The 20,015-nt window shown below is 44.4% G+C and overlaps 1 protein-coding gene across 1 annotated transcript in view; it reads left to right on the top strand.

The window, feature by feature from the left end:
* The window catches only part of large2 (LARGE xylosyl- and glucuronyltransferase 2), a 185,072-nt gene that overhangs the window by 56,817 nt on the left and 108,240 nt on the right, over nucleotides 1-20,015 (top strand). Inside the window, exon 4 of the mRNA XM_087170112.1 lies at nucleotides 6,301-6,498. The gene's annotated coding sequence lies outside the window, so the exon portion shown is untranslated. The remainder of the gene's footprint in view (nucleotides 1-6,300; nucleotides 6,499-20,015) is intronic.

Genomic DNA, 20,015 nt, shown 5'->3' with positions numbered 1-20,015 from the left:
GTTAGCCTCAGAGTTCTGGATCCGGAGCTCCAGGATCTGGGTCAAGTAGTTTGTGAAGAATCAGGTGTAAAAGTCAGTTTGACGCAGCTGTTATTTCACAACAGTCAAGATCTTCTGCTGCTCAGCTCACGTTCATGTTGGAGCTACAGGTCGTCATCATTAAATAGCTTCATTAATGTTAATGATTCGTTTAGCAGCTGCCACTAAAAACTGAGGGATTTCAGCTGAGCACAGATCTGAACTCAGTGTGTGACTTGTTGTTGATTTGATTTAGTTCATTATAAATGATGAAAGTAACACGTCTGGAAGTTGAAGAAGGACTTTGAAAGGATTCAGATGTGACGAGTCAAACCGAGCCTGCGTTCTTACAGTATGAGTAACGTTAGCCCAGTTAGCAAAGCCACTGACAGGTAGCCCGTAACCGTAGAAACCTGTGGTCCGACGTCATTATCAGATATCCTAGATACAGATCAGGAGGTAAAACCTGGTGGAAATGAACGATGCGCTGCATTGTTAAAGGTTACAAGCTTTTTATTTATTTATTCAGACGCTAATCTTTAGAAATGGATGTTTGAAAATATGTTATTGATTAGCAAATAGATTTCTCTGCAGTCTGAGGTTTGTTTCTCGACTCTGCTGATGTGTCATGTGCGAAGGGTGGAAGGAAGGTTCGGTTGATCCACTCTGTCCTTCTGTTGACCCATATTGTTATTTTACTATTGTTGTTTGTGTAACGACACCGTGTCTGTCTCCTGGAGCAGAGATCTTCTTTGTGCTGTCTAACTTGATTTAACTTGCGTCTACGCTTTGGCAACACGTCTTTGATGGAAATAAAATACAAATAAAGCTAAAGTTGAAACCGTTAACGTGTGTTACTTTGTTCCTGAGGCGTTTGGCTGCTGCTTGACTGTTTGAACCCAGACAGGATGCCTCCTCCTCTTCCTCCACTGTCATGTCTCAACGAGAGCTGTTTTATTTTTGTACCGTTTTTCTCTTTGCAGCCGTCACGTCCCTCCGTCCCTCTCTCGCTCTGTCCCTCCTCTGTAGTGAAGGACTGAAGCATCGTTTCCCCTCTGGGTGCTGAGGCCCTTTAGAGAGAGAGAGGGAGGGAGAGACTTCCCTTACAGCCGAGTTAATAGGACATGCCATCATAATGCTACAGCTGTGTGTGTGTGTGTGTGTGTGTGTGTGTGTGTGTGTGTGTGTGTACCTCTGTTAAAGCTCCATATGACCTTACTGAGCCGTGCTTTTATATCTCATGCCTGTGTGTCTGCGGCGGCCGCCTCTCCTCTGAGGCCTTTTCCATCACTGCAGCCAGACTAAACGCTGCTTCAGAGGAGGATAAACCACATTTCACTCATTAGAGCCTCGGATAAGATAAATCGCCCGGCCTGGAGTGTGTGTGTGTGTGTGTGTGTGTGTGTGTGTGTGCGTGTGTGTGTGTGCATGTGCCAGCTCGCCCTCTCTCTAAGATGGACGCCTGCGAGGAGCTGCATCACCGAGGCCCAATTTGACACAAATCCACAGAGCTTTGCATCAAAGCCAAAGCCATTTCCAAGCAGCCTCCCCTTCAAAGACTCCCTAACTGGGAAGGCAGCTCCGGGGGTTTTCAGAGGGGACGGAGGATCGTATCAGCTCGGGCCTTCCCCTCCACAACGATGATGATGATGATGATGATGACGACAAACGTCAGAGGGCTGAATCACCTGCTGATCATCTCTTGACCTCCGCCATGTAATTACCGGAATCTAATTGCTGCTCGTTATTTCCAGAGAGAGAGAGAGCGAGATGGAGGGAGGAAACAATTTAACGCAGTGTTTTCCTGCTTCTTCTCTGGTTTGTCAGCAGGTGGTTTAATACAGTGTGTGAATGGAGGTGTGTTCGAGTGCTAATGGACAGCTAGATACTAATATACTGCTAGAGACTATATTGTTATGTTGCATGTGTGTGTGTGTGTGTGTGTAGTAAGTTCCACCTCTCTGGTTGCTGCAGCACTGACGCAGGAACATAACTTGATGGAGATTAATGATGCAGCTCCTCTGTTCTCGCTGTATTGAGTTTGCAGCGGTCGGTCGCTGCTTATTTAAACTGCTCCGTTTTCTCATTATAGAGGAAAAAACTAAAAAACAGGTGTTAATCAAATAGTGGGTGTTTGTAATTAAATGAGAGCCGCTGCTAATAAGCTGTGACTGTGGCTCGGTAGTATTTGCAGCAGGCTTATGAAAGGCTATTTAATGTAATGAAAAGCATCTTTGTGTTTCAGGACACTGGGGTCTATTTTTGGGGTGATTAAGAGCGACAGTGTTTCAATATTTAACAGAAATACAAGCGGCTTTTTTTGGGCGGGGGGGGGGGGGGGGGGGGGTAATACCCCAGTGGTTCTTTATTGGGCTGTTACGGATACTTTGACTCTACCCGGAGAACATTGCAGACTCATTGAGCTCGGGACAGAAATAGTCAGAACTGCTCCTCGAGTTTGGTCTAAACTTTCACTGATGTCAGTCCAGCTCTGAGCGCGTCTCTCATGAGTCTGATTTACTGGCCAGAGCTCCAGACATTTATAGCATCATGACCTCTGAGTGTGAGAGCAGGCCTGTCTTATTTATTTATTTTCTATCTAATAAGCATGGTGTTTTATTAAAATGCAAATATGGCTCTTAGTGATGAGGAAAACTGCCAATTATGATGGTGACCCTCTCAACCGCCTTTTAACAGCTCTGTCATTTCCATTTGTAAACAGGAAGTGAGTGAATCTAAGGATAAGCTGTCAGGAAATGAACTGAGGATCTTTGTGCTCCCCAGAGGATGAACCCCATCTAACAAAATGTTGATGGGCATTTGTCGTGGCTGTTCATAGATAAATGCTCCCCAGAGGATGATTTCTGTTCCCTGTCCAAGAAATGAAAGCAAACACATGCTAATGACGTCATTGTATTCACACACGGGGCGAGCACCCACAGATCTTCTTTCATTAGCTGCAGTTCGCTGCGCACACAGACGCCTCTGGGCTCTAACCACATGATTTAATAAAAGGGAAAGTGTGAGAAGAGAAGTTTGAGGTGTAGCCCCGCGCCGTGTGTGCGTTCAGGGGAGCGATGCTCCTGGCTGGTAGCAGCCTAAAGAATTTATATGAGAACTTCATATCAAAGAAAACAGTAGAAGCCTGTTCCTTTCTTTCTTGTGCTTTCTTGAGTCGATGCCAAGTTTGAACCTGTTTGTGGAGTCCCAACTCCCAAAGGTGGGAGGATGCAGCGCGCTCGATCTGCAGCTAGGACAACAGCATCACCTCAGCACACCTGTCTACACCTGTGACATCATCATTTTAACTCAAACGCCTCGGTCACCAGCCTTTTCTGAGCTTTCAGCTGTGTTGACCGTTAGATGCAGCCAACAGATGTTTTATCGTCACTAATGCGTAAAAACATCATTCTGATTTACATATGTCTATTAACTCTTATTGAAGTGTCACATAATCTGTCCACACAAGGATCCAGAATTAACTTCACAATAAAAACACAAACCTTTTCCTCAGACGAATCAGTTTTGCACCAACAAATATTAGATTTGAACCGTGAGAGTTGTTTTGAAGGTAATTATATGTCTCTGCTGGTTAAAACTCTGCTGAGGCATCAGCCAGCAGTAAATGACCACAGGGCTGCTGAGATCAGACTGTTCTCTCCCCCGGATGATGGTGGATGCTGACTGGCTGGTCTCGCCTGGTTACAGAGGCACAGACCTCCAGAATCATCAGAGCAGAACTGTCAAGTCGGAAAATCAAAATGCAAAATGTAAGCATTACTGTCTGACCTGAAAAATCCCCTGTAATCCATCAGTTGTGTTGTAACTGTAATATTTTCGTTACTTTACTAGTTACAGAAAAGATAAAGAATCATTTTGACGTTTATATAAACAGACAACGACACGATGTAGTTTACAAGACTCGAACGTACAATTGATTGATTTTACTGAGCATCACCAGCTGGCTTAATGTTCGTCCTGACTGCAGACAGGGGTCCTGTCCTCCCCATGAAGGGGGGGGGGGGGGGGGGGGGGGTCCACAGACCAGCTGATTTCTCAGTGTAGGACTTACTGGGCGTCACGTTCCTCTGGCACCAAGCTAACACGCCTCGGATCAGTTTCTCCACTGAATGTGCACAAAACTGATATCAACCCTCCACCAAAGTCCCACCAAGCAGAGGTGCACCATTACTTCTTACTGGAAAAGTAATCACATTACTGTCATGCACTACCAATGTAATGTGCTACTGCCCAACACTGATGCAGGGACGCTTAGCTGAGCAAGTCAACTTCCAAAATACTAGTAAAATGACAAAGAAAGACTGAGCTGAAAAAGACCCTCATTCTTTATCAAATTTGAATTTAACTGATTTATTGGCAAAACAAAACGGATGACCCGACCACGAGGAAGAATCTAACTGAAGGCCGTGAACATGAGAAACAGACGTGAGAGCAGTGACAGTGAAACTCCTTTTTGTTCATGTTCATTAAGATTATGATTAAGATTAGATTATGAAATATAAATCCTGGGAATATATTCAGTTAAATATTCATAGGATAATTCAGAGTGGGGTGAGTCAACAGTGGTGTCTTCTCTGATTGTCTGTCATTGACTGTGTCTTTTCCCTCCTCCTCCTCCTCCTCCTCCTCTCTGACTCAGTAACCTTGATTCTCTGTTCTCACACCGAGATCCTTTTAAGTAACAGCTGTCTGTCCTCCTCGCTCAAAAATTGGATTTCGTTCACGTTGCTCTGAGGCCCGAGCTGATTTACAGGTGCTCAGATATGCATTCTTATCAGGATTCTGGCGTCAGGAGGTAATTCATTAAAAAAAAAAAAACACCCAGACTGAGAGCGGCGGCAATGAGAGGAGTGGAAATGAGGAGCAGGAAAACAGAGGGAAGATGGAAGATGACAGGATTGAGGAGGCGAGTTAAATAAACACAGCGGCAGGACGAGGACAGCAGACGTCTTCAAGGACTTCTTCCGTTTCTCCAGTACTTGCTTTCAAGTGCACGCGGTGTTACGTCCGACACGATGGTGTGGACAGATTGAAAGCCCTCGCTGTAATGACAAGCGTGATGAAGCTCGCTCTGTCTCGTCTACAGCCGTTGTGAGGTCACCCTGGCTCCATGGCAACCATCCATCGAAATTAGTGTTTCTGAACGGATGTAATTTAGCAATCAAGAGTTTTCCACTCTGAATGAGGACTGTCAGCTGAGAGAGAGAGAGAAACAAAACAAGTGGAAGTGACCAGCAGATGAGAGCGGGTCCTGTTGTGACTGTGGAGCTGGAAACCTGCAGAGTTTATTTCCTGTTTTCAGAGATTTATTTCTTGATTTCACTTCGGATTTTAAATATGATTTCCGCTCAGAGCTGCGTCTCTGCGCTCGGATAAAGTGTCACTGTACAAATAGTACAACTGTCTTGTTCCTCAGTTTAATACCTACATGAGTTTACCTTCGCAAATGCAATATCTCCGTTACGCTTCGAGGGAATTTCTTTAAATCTGGTATTAAAAAAAAGGACGTTGGTGGCCAAAGGTCAAAGGTCGTGGTGACATCACAAAACATGATTTTATTATTGAGAACTCAATATCTCGAGAAATCCTCAAGGGTATCCCTTCAGATTTGGATACAAACAGTCACTTGGACTCAAGGACGAGCTGATTAGACTTAGGTGGACAAAGGTCAAAGGTCAAGGTCACGGTGACCTCACAAAAACATGGGTTTTTGGCGTTGTGAACGTGTTATCATGCCCTGAGGGAATCTGAGGGAATTTCTTCAAATTTGGTCACAAACAGTCACTTGGGCTCAGAGACGAACTGATTAGATTTTGATTGACAAAGGTCAAAGGTCACGATCACGGTGACCTCAAATTTCACACAAATGGTCAATATTTTATCTGACTCTGGATAAACAGGATGTAACCTGAAACTAGTCTGAGCGGCGGAGGGATACGACCACGAGGAGGTGATTCAGACCTGATCGGCGCCGACTCAGGTGACGTCACCTGAGGACACACAGCTCCGGTCTGGGCACCTAATTATGAATCTTGGCTTTTTCACTAAAAATGACCCAAAAAGGAGCAAAACTTTATACTGAATGTTTTTGGAAAAGAGTTGGTGATTTCTCCGTTTTTCTTTTTTGTTCCGCAGAATGAAATATTTGTTTTGGACAGTTTGCTGTGTTCAGGTGAGCGCTGCGCCGCTCTGAGCGAGCTCCAGGCAGCGCTGCAGGATTAATGAGAGCCTCCCTCTGTTTGTCTTCACCTGTCCTCGCAGGTGGTCGATGGCTGCTTCACACGCGCTTCGTTAAGAAGAGCTTTTCTCAGAGGATGAGAGGCCGGGGCGCAGGGAGGAGGATGATCCACGTGTAGAGATCTGTTCACACCGTCTCTACAGATGTACTCTCTGTTCCCTCTGCATTCACCCGGCCCTGCTGTCTGGACCGCTGAGGTGTGTTTCTCTGCCGCTGCACAGGTGAGGGATTTCTGCCAGTGAGGCTTCAGTGATCTGACACTTCACATTAAATCAATCTGAGAGTCTGTGTGTATGTGTGTGTGTGTGTGTGTGTGTGTGTGTGTGTGTGTGTGTGTGTGTGTGTCTGCTGCTCAGCCAACCTTGTGACTTCTTTACTGTGGGGATGAGGCTCACTTACTTGCTCCGTGTCTGTTACAGCCTTGCGCTCTGGCTTTCTGTGGTTCTTACAGTCTGTGGGGGGGTGGGGGGGTCCACACTGTTTGTCCTCATTAAACCAACAGCTCTGATTTAATCAAATATAATCTGCCTGTGGTAAATCAATGGATAAAAGAGAGCTGGCGAAAGGTTTTCCTTCTTGATGCTCTGTGACATGACCTTCTCATTTTCCCTGCTAAAGCTTTCGAGCTTCTGTCGCCTCCTAGTTTTGGGTTTGTGTCACATTTACTGTCTGGGTCAGCTCGGGGTCATAACCCTGAGAAGAATAACCAACAAGCAAAAGTCATCGTCGAGTCACAGCTTAGCATCTGTGTCTGGTTACAGCAGGTGCGTATAAGGTTGTAGAACAGAATAAGTAAGTCTTAATTTTAGCTTTGACTAATAGCTTGCTATACCCAGCAGTAACCTGGCAGGACTTGCAAGGCAAAGAGTTAACATTAGCTAATCAGCTAGTCATTAGCTAACTACATTATTAAGTGTGGTTACAGGATATATTAATGATTGATCCTGATCTGGAGTGAGTCAGCCAGAAAACATTAAAATGATGGACGTAGCTGCTGTGAAGTCACACACAGGTTTCTGAAGAGCGGTTTTGGAGCTCAGAGTGAGCTGCCCGCTTTTGCCATCTTGGCAGTGCCTGACTCCGCCCCTTAACTCCCAGCTAATCCAAAAATGGACAAAGAGGAGGGGTTTGTGAGGAGTCGAGACTTCGGTGCATGTTGGTTTGTGGCGAGCACGCCCACACAAGAGTCACCCTGTCACTCAAAGAGGCCACGCCCTCAATCCCCCTTAACTGTAGTCCTTAATAAAATGTAAACAGGTGAGTTACATAAACAGGTGTCATGAAGGAGGAAATTAGCTCTAGAGACCAAAACTGTTTTTGTACCAGGCGGTAAACATGTTTATTTCTGCTGTAAAGTTGGACATTTTAACATGGGAGTCTATGGGGACTGACTCACTGTTGGAGCCAGACTCTAGTGGTTGTTAGAGGAACTGCAGCTGTGGTTCTTCATTTTTCAGCCCCAGAGCTTGACACTTGGTTTTAAACGACGTCACACAGTCTCTACATACAGTTGAGATGACTACTAAGTACAGCTCCAGTTTGTCCGGGTCAAAACTCTCAGAAACTTTCTCCTGAAACTCTCTTCACTCATCAGAGATCTGTTCATTATGATTTTTCTTTTTACTTTTGTATCGCAGCGAACCAATCAGGTGATGACCCTCAACCCTCAGTTTACTCCACTGCAGAAAACCACGGGATCAATTCCCAGCGGCAGTTTCTCCAGCTCAGTTTGAAGTCAGTGATGTGTCACCACAGCTGAAATGCGAATAAACACATACCTAACATCTTTAAACTCAGCTGAGTCTGATTGGACAAAAACAAGCAGCGTTCAAGAGCTCTCAGAGGAGTCATTAGCATTCCTCTGATTCTTTGTGTCTTTCTGTAGTTGGAGATTTCACACTCCACAGATTCCTGTCAAACTTTCCTCCTCCTCCTCCTTAAATGTGAGGGTACTTGTGTCCTTCATGAAGACAGAAACCTCAGAGTAGCTCAGCTTTTGATCTTTAATACATCAAATCAATGTAGTCAGGGTGCAACAGAAGAAGAAGAAGAAGAAGAAGAAAAATCATTGCACATCTCGTTACTGTGCTGCGAGCTTTCTCTGCTGTCCCACATTTGATACTTTCCTCAGATTTCTCTTCTTCCTTTCTTCTTTTCAAGGTGAAGCCTGTAACGCTCCTCCTCCCGTGCTTTTATTCTGGAGGTCACTACTGTGGAAATGAAGTGAATATGACAGAAGAGGAGTCAGAGAAATCTGCAGCACAAAGTGTCTGCTGAGTTGTTTTTATATTCTTTCTCTCTCCGACTTCAGCAAAGTGATGATGGACGTGTTTACCGAAAAAATACACCGCGGGCTCATTTTAATATCTGTGTATGAAACAGAAACACGTGGATGTTGAGGATTCTGTGGCTGATGATGAGTTGTGTCGACTACTTTTCAGAAATAATCTGTGGTGATGAAAAACACTCAACATCTGTAAAGCTGAAAACATTCAGAGCTGATCATTCATCTAAACCAGGAACATACGTCTCCAGGATTACATCTTGTCTGCCAGTTATTAAAAAAAAAAGAAAGTAATCTCACTTTAGGAGTTCACCAGTCACAACATTTGCATGGAAAGAAATTCGCTCTTGATCTGGAGTATATGAAGAGTGTGGAGGGAGATTAGTGCTGCACACACTCTCTCTCTTTGGATTTGAAACGCTCGCAGCGCTCGGATGAACTGAGGAGGGAAAAGCACGAGTATTAGCGTGCTCGGGAAATTTATTTCAAGGCAAACTCCCAGCTGGATTAGATGATACTGTAACCTGTGGGCAAAGGTGGCATTCAGGTCACATGGTGCCACGATGGAAAGATTTTATCCTCTGAGGAGCAGGAATGCTTAGATTAGGAATTTATTGTCCCTGAGGGGCAATTTGGTTTGTAACAGTCGATACACATCACAAATCAAATGATACAATAAATACAGACATCATCTTGGTCAGCTGCAGTAAGACGTGAAGCACTAAGAGTCCATCAGTGTTTGTTAATTACAGTGAAACTTGTTTAAAAACCCAAAAGCTGACGGGACAAATACCTGTTTGATTTGACTCCCCGATGACAGGAGTCACTCAGATTCACATTTAGTTTGTTGTTAATTACTTTTTATGTTTTCCATCTCGTTCTCGTGAAGGAGATATCTGAGGAACTCCTCAAGGGAATTTTCTTCAAATGTGGCACAAAATTTCACTTTGACTCAAGAGTGAACTGATTAGAATTTGGTGGTCAAAGGTCAAAGGTCACTGTGACCTCACAAAGCAGGTATTTGGTCATACCTCAAGAATTCAAATGCAAATTGTGATAAAAGAATTTAATTCCTTCGAACCCTTCCCGACGTATCCCGTGAGTCTGGACAGACGTGGCTGTCGGAGGCGTAGATCCGCGGGGCGGTGATTCTCGTTTGTCTGTTTTCATCCTGTTCCTCTTCTCACAAAGTGGAGTTCTTCCAAGACGGCGCTCTGAGGGAGAGAACCCCTCCGTCCAACATATCTGCTGCTTCATCTTCCCACAATCCCATTTGGCACTGAATTATTAAAGGCATCAGTACTTTGGGCAAGAAACAGAGTGATTTTCCACTACTTTTTTTAGAAGACCACTTTTCTTTCAGGCCTACACACACACACACACACACACACACACACACCACACACACAGATAAAGTCTCCTCCTGAAAGAGTTCCCAAATGTGTTGTGTAGCGGAGCGCTCATGCAGAAGGTTGCACCGGTCGACCTCGTCCTCCTCCCGTCCTTCTGTCCACCCCCTGGTTCCCTAAGCCGAGTCCAGCAGAGGCTGGTACACTTACATAAGACAACACATAGCACTCAGTGCCCATTTTTAAACCCCACCTTACTGCCCTCTCCCTTTTAGCTTTACTACTGCCTGGGTGCCTCTCGGAAACACAGGGCTTTGTCCGTCGGTGTGTTTTATACGCTGCGGCGCTGAGCTGAGCCGCGCTCGGGTCCTGGAGGTGTCGTAAACGGCTGCACTCAGACGTGTTGCAGCGTCTTTGTCCTGCACATAAAGATCACAACGGGCCTCATGGGGGAAAGAGGAGAAGGAGAGCTGCAGCTGTGCGGTTCAGACGGCTCGGGCTTTACTGGCTCGAGCCCTCGGGTCACCATGGAGACAGATGTTCCTCTGGACATTTTTCCAAGTTGTTTCCGATGGGCTCTGCTTGTTAAACACTGAGGTGTGTTGATATGAGGCTTTTGTCATCCATTACATCACAGCTCCATGTGTGGATGTGTGTGTTTGAGCGGCACAGTGTGTCGCTGAGAGCAGAGGGAAGAAGGAAAAGGATGGAGTCCGTCAGCTGAATGTTCAGTCAAGGTTCCTTTCAGGTGGAAACGAGGCTGTTTTCTACCTTTTCATGATGACGATTATTGAGTGCAGCAAGTGAGACATGTAGTAAAGATGTTTGGGTGGTGGAAAGTTTTACCTTTGTGTTCACATCCTGCAGGTTTCCTACGTATCCTGGAAAACCTGAAAGCTTTTTGTTTAAATGTGAAAAAACTGCAAAACATTGTGTCGTCCCTGGAAAATAAATTTGACATTCTGGTCTTTTCCTTTTGCTGAGAGCATAACGTCAGATCTCTGTAGCAGCTGGCAGCTGAAATTAGGGCTGAGCTCAGGGAGCAGATGAAGTTAGTGTGGCGAGGGCGAGAGTATATGTGCTGCTTGTTGTCATGTTTGAAATGCTCTGCCACAGTCGTGGGCTTTTGAATGCACCCTGAAACATAAGGTTGGCGAAGCACAAAAAAAAAAAAAGAAGTGAATTTCACTGTGTCTTCTCCATCCAGACAAGAAAAGACCAGATCTGGATCAAAGACATGAACACAAATAGAATAAAGGTTTCAACTCTGAAACTGTGTTTTAAACAGTCGGTTAAAATCTCCCTGTTGATCGAGGCCAGATGTGACAGGTGTAAGTGTACGCCTGAGGCAGCTGTCGGACACTGGGTGTCCTTTCCACAATTACCCCATCGATGTCGAAGCGTATATTTAATTCGCAGAGCCTCACACAGACAGGATGCTGTTCTTTCTCTCCATCGCTCTTTGTCTTCTTTTCATACAGAACATATTAGAACAGCTACGGTTTGTAGAGCAGTGACAAAAGCAGTGAAACACCTGCTGCAGATTTTCATTGTGTTCCCTGTTCACAAACCTCTAACGAGCATCAAATTACTGGTTTGAATTAGAAACGATAATGACAATATTTTATTCTTCTTCTGTGTTTTATTTGAAGTGTTGATGCATCAGAAGATATAAAAACCATCTCTGTGTAGTTTTACATCTCCTCTCTGAGGCTTCTCTCTGCAGCTCTAGTAACAACAGGTCGGTGAGCCAATCAGAAGAGAGGAGGCTCTGAGTCTCTCTTCTGATTGGCTGACTGTTCTCTGAGTGATCCAATACAAATATAGCAGATTTCAGGTAAAAAACACTCAGAGAAACCAAATCCTGCAAGGTTTGGATGGTGGGTCCAGGTGGGCGGGGCTTGGTGACTGCTTCGTTGTGACATCACAAAGTTCCAGAAGTCCTGACGGCTGGTTTTAAGGCTCAGTTTCTGAATACAGGCTGTGTGCATTTCTCTGTGGACTGAGGCTTTGATACTTTCACAGTATTAATATAGAAGCTAGAGCTGATCTATAATCACACTACACATGGACACAGACCTTTACACTGGAGGAGCTTTAAATTAAATTCTTCCTCAGACAGGGATCAGTAATTCATTTTTATTTTGCAGGTTTTCCCAGTGAACCTTTTCACCCACATCCCTTCACTTTCTCACGTGTAATCTTAAAAGAAATCAAAGTGTTGTAAATAATGGACTGTGCATAATGTAACTTTGCATTTCAAACGTCTACGTCGACTCAGGCAGCAAATCTCTCCCACATCAGTTCCCGCTCTTTTTTTTAATTTATTTTTTGCTGCTGCAGCTGTTACATATGTTTGTATTCCTCATATGAATTCATAAGAACTCCTAATGCCACCGGAGTAAAGAGAGAAGACTTTCTCTTCTCGGTTGCCATGGTGAATCGTAGTATCTGAGCTCCATTGATGACGGCTTTAACTCAGAGTTGATTGAACTGACTCAGATCAGCTGTTCTGGGACTGAGGACTGAGGTTTCTGAGCTCAGGGTTCAGAGTTTGTTAAACCTGCTTTCTGGATCAGGCTCCAGGTCTGACGTGGTGTGGTTTTGGGAAATTACCTTTTATTCTTTTGCTTTTCGTGAATTTAATGTAAGTTTCAGAGGTGTGAAGGTGCGGCAACTGTAGGCAGTGTGGCGTCAGGGTTACACAGTATGCGAAGTAATAGACACGAGGGAGACGGACTGACCGCTGCGTTAGGAGCTCTGACAGTCGCTCGTTAACACGTTAATGTCTCTTTGAATGAGACACTGAAGACGTCTGTGCGGTAGACGAGGTAGCAGCTCTGCTACAAGAGGCTCCACTGTGTGTGTCAGTGCTGCTTATCACGGTTAATGTTACTGTTTGTCAGCCCTAAATACCTTGTTACCAGTGGACCTGTGTGTTGCGTTCACCGCCCTCGCAGACGAGAAAATGTCCTTGATTAAAGTCATTTTTCGGCTCTCCTCTGGCGTCACCAGCAGCCAGGCTTTTGGTGACAGTCTGCAACAATAAAACGATCAGAAACAGAAAATTGGATTTCATTTTGGTTCCTCTTATCTGCAGATTTTAAACACACTTCGTGCTGAGTTTGAGTTGTTTCTATAGAAGTTGTTTTTACCTTTTAGTTACAAAGCCGTAGATGGACACGTGTTTTAAAGGAGACTTCCTCGCAGAGTAACCTGTTGGCCTAGAACATGATCCTCATCTGACACACCTGCCTCATGTCATTGGAAATTATTTCTTGAAAAGAGCGGGAAGCATGTCCTTAAATCCTGATCAGCTGGGTATCCTCGATAATAAAGAACTGCATCTTGACAGATATCTATAGACGAAACAAAACCTTTCAGCAGCAGCAGACCAATCGAAAGCAGAACAACTGTCCCCGGAGTTTGTCTGTCAGTTATCCAGGTGAAAGGATATCTCCAGGGAGCAGGTGAAAGGACACTACTCTTACCTCCAAAATCAGTGTCATAACCTTGTAAATGTAGGTGTTTTTTAAGTAAGTAAACTAACTGTAAACAAAACACTAACATATAACGTCACCTTATATGCCACCAGTCGTTTGTGATGAAAACAAAGAGGGAGATACCTTGTACAGATAGTAGTTTATACTGGTGCTGGTGTTGAGATGTCTTGGCACTGGATCCAGAAACTGCTCAGATTTATTTCAGGGCGAAACATTTAATTGTGTGTCTGAGGATACAGTTTGGATTCAGGCACCACATGTAACGAAAGCAGGGATGCATCCTGGGACGTTTGGATCTTGTGGCGAGTAAAGCAGCTAATTAGAGCCTGACTAAAGCTGCAGCGAGGAACCTTCCTCCTTCAGGCACAAAAACTTTCCCCGCCATCACGGGAAACCCAGTTTCAGGCGTCAAGATACAATCACAGGCACAACGTGTAACTAAGGCTCAAAAACAGAAGAAAAAAAACAGAGTAGATGAACTGAAACTTGTTCTCAGACATGAAATGTTTTTGTGTTTCCTGTCCCGGCAGAGAAGGAGAAGAAGACGGAGACAGACTCTCAGAGAATTAGCATCTTTCTCTCAAAGTGGGATGAACAGTGGCATCAGGAAAGAGCCCTGCTAATATATCATAGAGCTAGATAAACTAACCTGCTGTAAAAGAAGCTGCTTTTCAGGCCTAAAACTGAACTGAAACAGACAATTTCAGGGTTTTATTCCAGCGAATTCAGTTAAAAAAGACCTAAATTAACGTAATCATGAGGCAACATGGCAGAGACATTAAAACCTCTGGTTTATTGTAAGAATATTATGAGCTAATGATTTCCCCAGAGGACCAAATAGACTTAAAACAGAAACAAACAGCACAATAAAAATATTATTATTTCTCTTTAAGTTTGGTAAGTGACTATCAGAAGTCGTTTGTATCACATTAAAAATATACAAGCAACAACATTCAGCAGTTTAAATCAGTCGTGGATGAAGATGACACTGTGACACGGTGTTTCTTAGCTCTTTAACCCAGTGCAGCAGAGATCTTTGTCCTGTCCTTGTCCAGTTGTTGCTTCAATAAGAAAGACTTTTCTTTTGCATGGTGGCCATTTTGGGACATCTCAGACTGAGCTTGTCAGCCTCAGCTCTACTCTGTCAGACAGGCTCAGTTTTGACCGGTTCAAGCTGGACTTTGTGGGACTCTGTGGGTCAAAACAAAGTGCTTGTTGGTTTTCTCGTTCTAAAATGGACAATTTGATAAGGGTGAGCTCTTGAAGAGAGCTCAGGGAGCCAGCATGGGGATTCAGCTTGGCTCCACAGTCGGACTGGGAGAGAAATTCAGCCTTGGACTTATCCACTGGGACCGGCTGCTGGAACGACACTGACGGAGCCTGTAAAGACGCTGACAGAGTCCTCAGCTCGCTCAGCCTGAGCTCTCTGCTCTTTCTTTGTCTGAGGCTTTTTTTTTTTAAGGTGAAAACATGGTCTCTTCTTCAGTGGAGGAAAGAAGGTCCAAAGACCAGAGACACTCAGATGACATCACATGCAGAGGGGGCGTGGCTTCATTTTCTACTCAGGACGCCATTACTCCACTATATCTTTACATAGAAAATTGTTGTTTGCTGCTTCATTATTGTTTAAAATGTCATTTACAGCAGCAGGTATTTCACCAACCAGGAAACGGATTTCAGAACTCATCCATAGTGAACGCCAATCACATCTGGCAATATATCGATCACTTCCTTTTAGGAATAACAAACATCTGGACACTCAACAAACATCGTATTGCGATGCGTTTCGCTGATAGAAATGTCAGCGGGAAACCAGCCACATGTCACGTGTCGTGTCGCTGCGGCTGTCACCACACAGCTGATAACTGGTCGAACTGCGGCCGGCCGGCAGCCAGCGGCGGCCCGTGTCAGCGTTTGCCTCAGCTGCTCCGTGTCACTGAAAACTCAGTAAAAGCCTGATGACAGATTGCGAGGGAAGAATTGATTTTGGCAGCGGGTCACTTGGGAGACGCTCGGCTGAACCCAGAGTGCACTTCACTGTCCTCTGCTCACGGTTTTTCCTATGGAGCGTTTTGCAGAAGCTCAGGAGTAAATTAATCATTTTAAAACAATAAAACAATCAACACTCACTCCAGGAAGGTTTTATTATTGAAATAGCGTGACTGGTGGATCGGGTCAATCTGCAGCAGTCTCCCTTTTTACTGCATGCACTTCCTGTCGCTGTGGATTAGTGCTGCGCTGCTGCGCTGCCCCGGAGAGGAAGAGTTTGGATAATTCAAGCTTCGCTCTGTCTTGTGATTTATGGCTGAGATGATGTGACAGCAGCAGAACTGAGACACAAGTCTGGTGTTAAAGTACATACACAGAATATACCTGTTCGCCGCCGCAGGACGTGACACTGTGAACAACGTTTAAGTCCTGAAGGGCAGCGGTGACGATCAGGAGATGTGATGTTTCACTCACCGGTGATCTCGGCATCTAATTCCCCTTTAATTACCTTTAATCAGTTTACTTTACTTTAATAACCTTTAATTCAAACCCTTTAATTAGGTTTTATTTTCATTTCACTCTGATTTAGCTTCAGCTGATTAATCCTCGTTAAGCCACATTAAGCTCATGCAGCTCGTGTGTTTTCTGTTGAGTATTGTTTCGCTCTTATTTTGTAAACACGCTGTTGTCCTCATCACAGAGGGTCATTAGCTTCAGTTTCATCTCACACAGACTGATTTCAGATGATTCATTCACAGTAAGGTACATTAAACTCATTCATTTTTATAATTATCTTGTTTAATCATTAAAGAGCTGCAGAGCTGGACCGAGTATCTATCTGCATAAACAAGGCTGAACATCTACAGCCACACTGTGAGGAGCTAACGCACCACACATGAGGAAACTAAAGCGTTGCACGGATGAAAAGATGGAGATTTCTTTAATCAAGAGGCTTCAGATAACAGGTTCATTTAATCTCACATCAGCAGCATGAACATTAACGTCTGTCGGCACTTACTTAATATCCAGGTTTCCACTGAAATATAGTGACATTTTAAATCGAATGTAAATTACTGCATGTTTCCATCCTCTACACTTGGCGGTATTTTTCTAGGTGATGCCGTTAAAACACTGCAGAAGAAAAGGGCGCAATAAGATGATGTCATTGAAAAAGTGTCAGTCGTATCTTAAGCAGGAAAATATGACGTAAATGTGACATGTGACTCGTCATCACGATGCAGCAGCACTTGAAACTTTCCACCTTGGCCGAGCTTAAAAACTCTTTAGTGATATATATTTTTTTTAATTTTCAACTTTTCCTCTCTGTTTTTTGAAGCGCATTAATATAAGTTTGTAGGAAACCCGACTATAGTTATGCCCTAACCCTAACGCTGGTGTAGAGAGATGACCGTATGCTAACTATTTATAACTAAACATTCTGTCAGTATGGCTCGCTTCATTAACAGCCTTTAACAAAAATCATTTCCCATAAGCCCCAGTCGCTCACGGGCTAAACGTCATGTCTGGACAGAAGAGGCGAGATAATGAGCGAGTTGAGGAGTCGCAGTCGGTTCAGCAGGACAGAGAGGACACAGATCACAGCTACTAAGCGTTGCTGAGTTTTATGGATCTGAATGAAACTGAGGGTTGAGAGGTTTCAGTTTCTTGTGGCAGCTGCTGTAGTTGATGGTGATTCGTCTCAGAAAATGGAAAATAAATAAAACCACAAGAACACGCTTCGTGTTTCAGAATGAAACCGTATCCATTAAATTTAGGTTTCATCAACACTGATCGGAGGTTTTAACTGATGTGATTCGTCTTTATTTGTTTTCAGGCACTTGGAAGTTGGCGTGAACATTAATTACATGTAGGAAATACAGTCTGATAACTTTGATATGATGGAATGATGTGATATGTTAGCGTTAAGCTAACATTAGCTGTGAGGTGTGGGCAGTGATACCCGGCGCCCTCTTCAGATCGCTTGTTTTGTGCCTTAAACGGTTGAAAACTCAAAAACATTTAGTTCAGAAAAATAAAAGACAAAGAACAGAATCAAACATTCACATCTGAGTGTCACTGACTGAATAATCGATCAGTAAAGAAAGAAGAAGCTGAGGGTTATTCAGGTTCACAGTCTACAGTTTTGTGTCCATACGAACAGTAAAAGAAACTATATATTTGTTATATTTCTAAAACATACATATGTAAATGCACCTGAGGGTGGTCTCTTTCACCGAGCCCTCGGGTGTCCTCGAACACAACGCTGCCTGCAGCTTCCTTCCATCATTTGTGTAACTTCAGGGCCTCTCCACCTCCACACCAGGAGCTCTCTGTCTGTCTCTCTCTCTCTCTCTCTGTCTCTCTCTCTCTGTCTCTCTCTCTCTCTGTCTCTCTCTGTCTCTCTCTCTCTCTATCTGTCTCTCCCTCTCTGTCTCTGTCTCCCTCTCTCTCTCTCTCTCTCTGTCTCTGTCTCCCTCTCTCTCTCTGTGTCTCTGTCTCTCTCTCTGTCTCTCTCTCTGTCTCTCTCTCTCTCTCTGTGTCTGTCTCCCTCTCTCTCTCTCTGTCTCTCTCTCTCTGTCTCTCTCTCTGTCTCTCTCTCTCTCTGTCTCTGTCTCTCTCTCTCTGTCTCTCTCTCTCTTTCTCTCTCTGTCTCTCTCTCTCTGTCTCTCTCTCTCTCTCTCTCTCTCTCTGTCTCTCTCTCTCTCTCTCTCTCTCTCTCTCTCTCTCTCTCTCTCTCCGGATCTGCGACAGCTGGAGGAGACACTCAGATCGAGATAACGGCGGCCGGCCTCCGAGGGTCTGCAGGAGAGCCTGGAGAGGAGAGCGAAGTATAAACAACGAGAGGAGGATGAAGATGTTGTCAGAGCGTGGAGCGAGGACAGGACAGGAGGAGGCGAGGGACGGCATTAATGAGTGAGCGATCGGAGCGGCGGAGGAGACGACGAGGGACACTTCACTCTGAGAGAGGAGATTAAAGATGCAGGAGGTGATCCATATGAAAAGGACATCGTGGAATGAATGAAGATGCTTTTCAAAGATTCCAGGAAGAATATTCTGTCCCTCGAGGATGTTTGACATTATTATATTTTATTCAAGTACATACAGAAAGAAAACTGAACCCCCCCCCCACATATATCACATTTATTTTCTGTTTTATACGATATAACTGTCCTTTTATATTTCTATTACCTCAGTTGTTTTCTTTAAAAGAGCCGTTATCCCAACTTATAGAAAAATATATTTTTGCCAGTTCCCCCCTCTGGTATCTGACCCTGCAGGTTGAGCTTCATGCTGCTGCAGTTCCCTGATATTCATCCCCATTACATCTGCTGCCGCCTCTTTATAACGGAGGCGAATGGAATATTGTTGCTGCATCTTCACACGCTGAAAATCAGATGTTGTTTATGATATTTAAAACTTCTTGGTCCACTTTGACTGAATGTAAAAGGATCAGACCGGTGGTTCGTCCAGACCGATGATCCGGCGCCGAAAATCCTTCATCTGGTTCAAACACAGAGTTGATGACGTCGATCACAAAGGATGTGATGTCACTGACGCGGAGCGTTACCATGATTAAAATCACAGATTTCTCTGGTTTGAGAATTGATGGAAACATTTGAGATAATGTCAGAAGACAACTCAACAACATGTAGAACACAGGTCCGGTTGTTTTTAGACGTTTTAATGTGGGAAAGTCACAGATTGGCAGATAATTTACAGGTGATTAACACGCCGCAACTAAATCGTTTAGTGGCAACTTGGAGCAGAGGAGAAGGTTTACGGCTGCGTGGACAGTCAGAGGAAGGACTGAGCGATGGAGAGAGGTCCGAGCCAGCTGATTGGTGCTCATCACCGGGGGGCTAACTCCATGTGTGTGTGTGTGTGTGTGTGTGTGTGAGTCTTATTAATACCCTTTTATTCTGCCTCTCAGATAAGACTCTCTCCTCAGTGAGCTGAATAAATTGCATTTCCCTCCTCACCGAGCGGACGGCTGAGTTGTGAATGAAGCGGTGAACCTCGATAACACGCCTCCCGTCCTGATTATTGTTTCCTTCCTTCGGCGGGAAGGTGAGGTTGAAAGGTTCGAGGGAAAGATTTCATTTCTCCCGTAGATATTCATGGGAAAATAATGAGACATCTTTGTGCGTCCGGGCTTTTCATTAATAAAACAGCAGCCCGCCGCTCGGCGGGGGAGCCGGAGAGCGGGAACAAGATTCGATCTTTAGGTTATTATTCGAGTAGCACTGTATTCTGTTCCTCGCGGCCGTGCGGTCGGGGTTAATGTGCAAATGTAATACAGATGATTCGTCTGACCTCAACCTTCATTATTGGTCCGACATGCGGCGTTTAACATCAGCTCTTTCTTCTGTGTTACCTGACACCTGCCGCTTATCAGCTGGGCTCCACATTACAGAGAGAACACGGGTCAAACCATGACACCGGTGAACATTACACAAAGATTAAAGCCTTTGTTTCCTCAAGTGGTTTTTTGTTTGAGCTGTGAATGAGTAATCCTCCCCGCCTGAAACATAATATGCCAAATTCTAATATCATCAACTTGAGTCCTTATGTTTCCCATAATCCTTTAAATTCTCCCCTCAGCAGCTTCACCC

This window comes from Seriola lalandi, unplaced genomic scaffold (assembly GCF_002814215.2).
Source record: "Seriola lalandi dorsalis isolate HSWRI2012SDOR001 ecotype SW California unplaced genomic scaffold, Sedor1 jcf7180002054929, whole genome shotgun sequence".
Classification (NCBI taxonomy): domain Eukaryota; kingdom Metazoa; phylum Chordata; class Actinopteri; order Carangiformes; family Carangidae; genus Seriola; species Seriola lalandi.
The sequence above is the reverse complement of the archived record's forward strand: the minus strand, read 5'-3'. Positions and strand labels throughout refer to the sequence as shown.